This window comes from Cryptomeria japonica, chromosome 5, assembly GCF_030272615.1.
Source record: "Cryptomeria japonica chromosome 5, Sugi_1.0, whole genome shotgun sequence".
NCBI lineage: Eukaryota > Viridiplantae > Streptophyta > Pinopsida > Cupressales > Cupressaceae > Cryptomeria > Cryptomeria japonica.
Window position 1 is genome coordinate 910,396,671 of NC_081409.1, and position 8,612 is coordinate 910,405,282.

An 8,612-nucleotide genomic window follows, 5' to 3' on the forward strand; every position below is an offset into this window, starting at 1 on the left:
ACTTTTGTTGCACAGTCTGGACTGTTCTCTTTCAGGATCCTCCTATCGTGACTACAACAACCTTTGAGTCCGACCATGAATGATAAAGATGACTTGTGGAATAGTTTATGAAATGAGACATTATATGTTGCAAGGTGTGCATCCTTGGTCTCCTTGTGTTGTGTAGTGTAGCGCTCGGGTTTGTGACATGGATTAACCACCTCCTATGGATTCTATAAGTCTGGTGGACGTTGTATCAGGCATTAATAGGTCGATATTTTGGTGCAACGACAACTACACTAGTAACAAGTAGTATCAGAGCTTGTTCATAGGTTCAAACCCCTAGCTTGCGCTTGGGGGATTGTTGCAAGGTGTGCACCCTTAGTCTCCTTGTGTTGTGCAATGTAGCACTCAGGTTTGTGACATGGCTTAACTGCCTCCTGTGGATTCTACAAGTCTAGTGGTTGTATCGGGCATTAACAGGTCGATCTTTTGGTGCAATGACAACCACACTTTTAACATTATATACCATAATTCATTTAAATGTGATCAATTTATTGTCCAATCATTGAGATTAAATATGCTCACTTCACATGGGATCAACTATTTTGGAATCATTACTGAGTTTATCAAAGTTTCAAGGTATAAAAACACTTTTCAAAATTAGACAATTGTTTAAAAAAATAACTCCAATATATTTTATGTCAATTTATTATGTATTTTTTGGCTCATTTTGAAGAAACATGCTTAATATATAATATCATATAGTGATAAGTGATGTTTTCTTATGGAAAACTATTTATTTCTCATTATTTTCACGCACCTGATTTTTTTCATATCTTTGTCCTTTACTTATTTATTATACCTATTTTTTCCCTCACACTCGTACATTTTTTTTTGTCTTCATACTAGAAATTTGTTGTGATACCTGTCAGTCACATCCTATAGAGGATCAATCGCACACCACTTGAAATTGACTCTCAAATTGAGAAGATTTAAAAGGAAGGATTCTTTTACTTATACCATCTCATTTCCACTGTATGCTAACTTTGTACATGTTTCATGTGATTTATTTCTATGTACTAGTGTTTAAATAGATTTATTTTTTATATATATAAATGCATTAGAAATCATCATTCATATATTCTTTACATTTCAAGGAGAAACATCATAAGAATCTTTGAATATGGGTTAGTGCAGGATCAAGGGGGCCAAAAAGTGGCGATGTGAAAAAAATAGCCTTCTTCACTCGCCTAAAAATGCAAAAATCCATGTTGACTTTTTACTTGGCCTGGGTGTCAGTACACCTTGGCCTAGTAATTACCTATGCAAATCGGATATTTTATTTTTATTTGTAATTTTAATTTAAAAAATATATTATATGTTACATATTATATAATATATAATCTATTATTATATTATATAATATATATTATATAATAATATATATATAATATAATATAATATTATATTATATATAATATAATAATGTAATATTATATATAATATATTATATTATATTATATTATATTATATTATATTATATTATATTATATTATATTATATTATATTATATTATATTATATATAATATATTATATTATATTATATATTATAATATATATAATATAATACAATATGTATTATATAATATATTATTATATTATATATGTTATTTTAAAATAATTTAAGTATAAAAATCGGATATCTGATTTTCTGAGACTTTTATATTTTGACAGTGGCAGCCTATGAGTCATTTTTAACTCACGGGCCATGCGATTTCATCACAATCCGATATCCGCTCCATCCGATATCCGATTTTTTGACAAAAAATTGCTAAAAGATAGATTCAGAGGTAAGAATTTTATCGTTTTGAATCATTTTCATCTATTTTTTGTATTTTTTGTTAATGTTTATTTGATTTTTCATTAAAAATATGGTTTTTTTTATGGAAACTAGGTTTTTTTAAATCAAATACCTAATTGTTTAAGTTTGTTAACTAAATATAATTGTTTACATTCAATTATGTTAAAAATGGGGGATAACAATGAAAACACTGACGAACAACAACTGCAACAGCCAAACCCTCATTTGCCAAACCCCCCCTCAATTCAAGATTTGATTGCACAAAATTTGAATGAATTGAGGGGGATTGTAGAAGTATATCATAGGATCCCTTGTCTAAACCCAATGTTTGATCCTCTCATGTCGATCATAAAAAGTATGGAAACCATGACTGAGGAGCATGATGCCGCCCTTTTGTGGCGAGATTCTATGAGGGAAAAATATGCAGATGGCTTGTTGTATAAGGATATCAAGGATCTTGAGATATCCAAAGCCAAAATAGCCTCACTGTTTGTCAATCCCCATACTGGTCAGCCCGTAGATCCCAAAAAAGCAAAACTTTCTATTAAATGGTGCACAAATGATGGGATTGTGAAAAACTTTTGGGATCGTTGGTGGATGGTTTTCAACAAACCACCCAACAACAATCTTGATATCCCCTTCTATTTTATAAAAAAATTGTATGCTGAGTTTGTTTTACACAAACATGTGAACTACTTTGACATCTAACCTTTCCAGGGTGTAGGTTTAGGTATGCCCCAAAATAGACCTAGGGCAATCAGAGTAGTCCAGGGCCCGTATGTCCCCCTCCTCCTGTTGATCCCCCACCTGCAGTGCAGCATCCTGATATCATTCATGAGGCGACTTCATAGACCATATCGGCTATTCACTCTTTGAGTAGCCTTTTGGTTTCTCAGGCCGCGTTAGTAGCTCAACCTACTGTTGATGGTAGCGGTGCATCTGGTGGCGTTGACATGTCATCCTCGGCTCCACACATATGTGTGCCCCATAGTTGTGTCATGTGTGGGCACATATGCTTGGGTCTAGTAGGACAACCTGTCGATCATCCTGTGGATAGTGCAGATTATGAGGTGCATGAGATGCATGATGCACCAGATGTTATTACATAGACTGGAGGATACCCTGGGGAGTCCTCACATGCTAGAGGCGAGGAGGTACCATCATCTTACATTGATGATGTAGTGGTAAGATTTGTATTTTCATAGTTCATGTTATATTTTAATTAAATATTTATAAATTAGATAATATTAAGTACTAATTTTTATTTACATGGTCTATTTAACAGTTGATGACCGAGGATGAGTTGAGACAGATTCAGGAGGGTACCTTGTCGGCCATTTCATTTGGCCTTGATAGCTTGATGGTACATATATTATTGCACCTAGTCGTTTGTATTTTATTGTACATACATGCTCATCATTTATATTGGTATTAATTAGATTATGTAGTAACTTGCATGTATATCTTATTTTACTCTTATAGGGCACAAGTAGCATGAGTGCAGAGCAGTGTGATTTAGGATCTGGTAGTGCAGTTGGAGACAAGGGAAAGGTAATTGAATGCAAATATGATTGAATGAATAGTTTAAATAACTTGTAGTGATTATACATGTCTAGACATAGATTGATATTTTTATATACTTGTTGTGTATTTATATAGAGAATCCTTGGCTTCACATCGTTGATGACTACACCCAGTATACTTGAAGAAGAAGAAGAGATGCCTCGAGTAGATGTGTGTTTATTTTATTTTTTGATTAGTAGATATAATTTGTTATTATCAGTGACAATTATATGCTAACTTGTATCAATTTCATGTTTCTAAACATATGTAGGTTGTGTATGAAAATATTCAAAACATACCTCCTCTACCGAAGGCATACATCAAGAGTCCTGCAAAGCTGAAGAGAAAACGTGGAGATGAGGTAAACATGAATAGTTCAATTATAGTTCATTTTTATGTTAACTTTTTGAATGTGAATTATATAATATAACTAATATTAATTATGGTTTGTTTTTCTTGTGCAGGATCCTTCAGAGCCGAGCAGTGCAGCGAAGAGGATCGATTTTGATGATCCATTAGCAACTTAGGATGTTATAGATAGTTTTGGGATGCTTACATGTCTAGTTGGCATGTATATTTTGTATATGGACATACATTCACGTATTTAGACATACATTTTGTTTCAATTGGCATTTATGCCATATTTGTGTATGGACATACATTTGTAATCATTTGACATTTTTATATATACAGAAGTTGATATTCGATCATATAAATTGTTGCTCATATGTGCGTGGTGTTATCATGGAAATCTTTAATCTTCATTCCAATAATTAACAATGGTTAATAATGGCTATTTAATGAACAATAAAATTCATTTCATTTCATTTCATCGTAAGTGTTGTTTTTATAATGAACAATATAATTCATTTAATGAACAATACAATACAATTCATTTAATGAACAATACAATTTATGAACAATACAATTCATTTAATCAACAATACAATACACTTCATTCAATGAACAATACAATTCATTTAATGAACAATACTTGATACAATTCATTATTACCCTATGAATGGTCCTATTTTCCCCCACACCTCAGTTGAACGCTCAGAGTTCTATTAGGGAAGCAATTTTTCGGTTGGCGAAAAAATCACCAGTCTCACTCAATGGAATGTTGTCGCGTGGCCGATTTCTCGTTCTGCTCATCGCGATGATGAACTGTTGGCTCTGACATGTCCAATTAGGCATTATTACCCTATGCATGCTCCTATTTTGCCCCCCCCACTCGATCAAACGCTCGGGGTCATACCCTACCGGCGTCGTCCCTTGAGCGCTCTAAGTGCTCAAAATTGTCAAACTTTGACGGGCCCTAAATCAGAATCCGTGGCACCTGCAAACATTCTATTTAAACCTATGGGGCCACGAGAGGGGTCCCTACAAAATCCTATCTCGGTTTTTCAAGTTGCCCTACGGTTTTATTAGGGCAGCAATTTTTCAGTTGGCAAAAAAATCGTCAGTCTCACTCAATGGAATGTTGTTGCGTGGCTGATTTCTCATTCTGCTCATCGCGATGATGAACTGTCAGCTCTGACATGTCTAGTTAGGCATTATTACCCTATGCATGCTCCTATTTTTCCCCCCCACTCGATCGAACGCTCGGGGTCATACCCTACCAACGTCGTCCCTTGAGCGTCCTAAGTGCTCAAAATTGTCAAACTTTGATGGGCCCTAACTCGGAATCTGTGGCACCTGTGAATGATCCATTTGAACCTACAGGGCCATGAGAGGGGTCCCTATGAAATCCTATCTTGGTTTTTCAAGTTTCCCTACAGTTTTATTAGGGCAACAATTTTTCAGTTGGCAAAAAAATCGTCAGTCTCACTCAATGGAATGTTGTCGTGTGGCCGATTTCTCCTTCTTCTCATTGCGATAATGAACCGTCAGCTCTGACATGTCTAGTTAGGCATTATTACCCTATGCATGCTCCTATTTTGCCCCCCCACTCGATCGAACGCTCAGGATCATACCCTACCGACGTCGTCCCTTGAGCGCCCTAAGTGCTCAAAATTGTCAAAATTTGACGGGCCCTAACTTGGAATTCGTGGCACCTGCAAACAATCTGTTTGAACCTACAGGGCCATGAGAGGGGTCCCTATGAAAGCCTATCTCGGTTTTTCAAGTTGCCCTATGGTTTTATTAGGGCAGCAATTTTTTGGTTGGCGAAAAAATCGTCAGTCTCACTCAATGGAATGTTGTTGCGTGGCCGATTTCTTGTTTTGCTCATCGCGATGATGAACCATCGGCTCCAACATGTCCAGTTAGGCATTATTACCCTATGCATGCTCCTATTTTTCCCCCCCACTCGATCGAACGCTCGGGGTCATACCCTATCGGCGTCATCCCTTTGAGCGCCCTAAGTGCTCAAAATTGTCAAACTTTGACGGGCCCTAACTCAAAATTCATGGCACCTGCGAACAATCCATTTGAACCTACAGGGCCACGAGAGGGGTCCCTATGAAAGCCTATCTCAATTTTTCAAGTTGCCCTACAGTTTTATTAGGGCAGCAATTTTTTGGTTGGCAAAAAAATCTTCAGTCTCACTCAACGGAATGTTGTCGCATGGCCGATTTCTCTTGCTGCTCATCATGATGATGAACTGTCGGCTCTGACATGTCTAGTTAGGAATTATTACCCTATGCATGCTCCTATTTTTCCCCCCCACTCGATCGAACGATCGGGGTCATACCCTACGCATGTGACATCCATGAAGGGATATGAAAGGATATTTTGTAAACAATCAGAAACCTTTAATGATAATCAAGTTGAAGCCTTGAGATTTATGCAATATGGTTCGAGTCCAAAACTGTACCCTGAAGCCACACACTCTTCCCTCTCCCAATATACAGTAATGAGTCACAAGTTAACATAGAATTTGGAAGGATTTGACAAGAGCGTTTTGATTTTACTTACATCTTGTGTATTATAATATAGACCAATTTGCCAATGTGACATCTTCATATGAGAGAAAAGATTCATTTTATCTCAATACAGTTGTACCTATTTCATTATTAGAAAAAATAAATAAGTTCTACACTAAACTACAATAAATCAATTAGCATCCTCTATATTATGGATTTGAATTGATGTTCTCAATTAGTTATTATTCCTACACCTCACACTCACAAGATTAATAATGAAATGACATTTATGATTCATCAAATGCTGACAAAGTCTAATCAAAGTTCAACTTCAAGATGTATACAACATATCATATTCAACTTCAAGATGCATACAACTTACCATATTCAAGCTCATGCCAACCACCACTTGGATATTGTTATATGTCGATTAAAGTACAATATATGTAATAAAACCATATAGTCTTACAAAAAAGCCATCATAGACCATCTATGTCGATTAAAGTACAATTCATTTGTAACAGGGGCACACTCACAATGTGAAGTTGCAAAGCCTTGTGGGAAGCATCAAAATAGACATTTACTAATCTGACTCATACTACTATCAAAAGCATCAAAGATGCTACTGCTAGAGAACACCATGCTCCATTGTGGAGAGAATATTAGGTGCATCTGATGTCGGCGTTTGAAAATGAAAGAATGTTATTCAATTGCCAAAATCTAATTGACTTTATTTTATAAACCATTATTGAATAAAAATAGACAAGGTTACCTGAGTGAAAGTTCGATGACCACCTTGACTAGTCAATGTCAATTGTTTGATTCAATAGATCATCTTCATGATAATAAACACAACAAGACCCACAATTTAATCTCATTAATGCACAAAGGAATATGTACCATCACCAAGAGAGGGCCTTGTCAATGATGAATGAGCTAGCATGAACCTGTATTTTTAAGAATTGTTAGTCTACACATAAATTGCATGGATGAACATAAGTGGTGTTGCAAAAATACGTCCCTTCCAATTATATCGAGTGTACTCTCTATGTGCATGCAAAAACCGTGTTTCCCAAAAAAAACGTTCATCAATAGACCTACATTTTGAACACATCCTTAATATACACATAACAAACTTGAACATTAAGGTTTAATGATCATTGTTTGAAATGAAATGGATGATAAAAAAATAAGGCACCATTAAAGACCTACTACTCAAGTGTGCCTGAAGGGTCATCTCTTTGTTTAAGAGTATCCAGTATTGCTTCATGATCAGCAGTAGTCACTATCCATAGCTCTTTGGTCTTTGGTTTTGCTTGATGCTTCAACAACTTGACATTTGTAGCTATAATAAGGTGTGAGTATATTATAATGGTTTTGTGTCTCTCATAGTCTTCAAATGCAAGTATGCCATTCTTTCTAATCATGTATGTTCACAACCAAGTTCCCACAACAACAACTGAACCTGTAGGATATGTGAACCCATCATCATTTGTCACTGGTTGTGTTAGCTTTTGTTTTCCCTATACACATCATGCCAACCAATATTCTAATCTCTCTTCATTCCCTTGCGATGCAACAACTACAAAAACATGTCCTGGCTGTACAAGATCTGATAGATGATCATACTCAAGTGAACTTTCCATGTCATCGTTTGACAAGGATATTGTTTGAGATAAGGGAGTTAGATAGTGGGGAACCCATGTATCAACCCACTCACTTGACTCACACTAATCCCAATCACACTGAAGACAACTTTGACAAAAACAAGCCAACGCTCATGTCCAAATGGTCCATGTACTTGCATCTGAGCTAAGAAATGAATGCATCTTTGAAGAATCTTTAATTGTTTGACAATCCAATCTATCTCCCACTGTTCCCTCCTCAACCAACCAAAAGAATCTGCTCACTGCTGAATCAAGAGTACCTCCATGTGACAATGTTGAACTACACCAATCAACAATAAAATGTGCAACAAAGAAATTTGCACCTGAAATCCTCAATTGCTCCTTAACTAGAGCTCTCTTCAAACATGCACCTGCTCCATCATGCTCTCCCTTCCCATGCCCTGCCTCAAAAAAACACCAAATATGAGGTATACGCCTCTCCATATGCATTCTTCTCAACCAATAAAACATGCGGGCATTCTTAAATTGACCCATATAGTTATCTGACCATATTATATGTCGGTCAATTGCAATATCTTTCTCATGCAAGAACTCAAAAAAATTCTCGAAAGAATGTTGCACATACTCGAAGGAGTGTGATCTATCATCACTCATATAAAAATGATACTCCCTGATTATCTTCCTATCCTCTTTTGTACTATCAGGAGCAT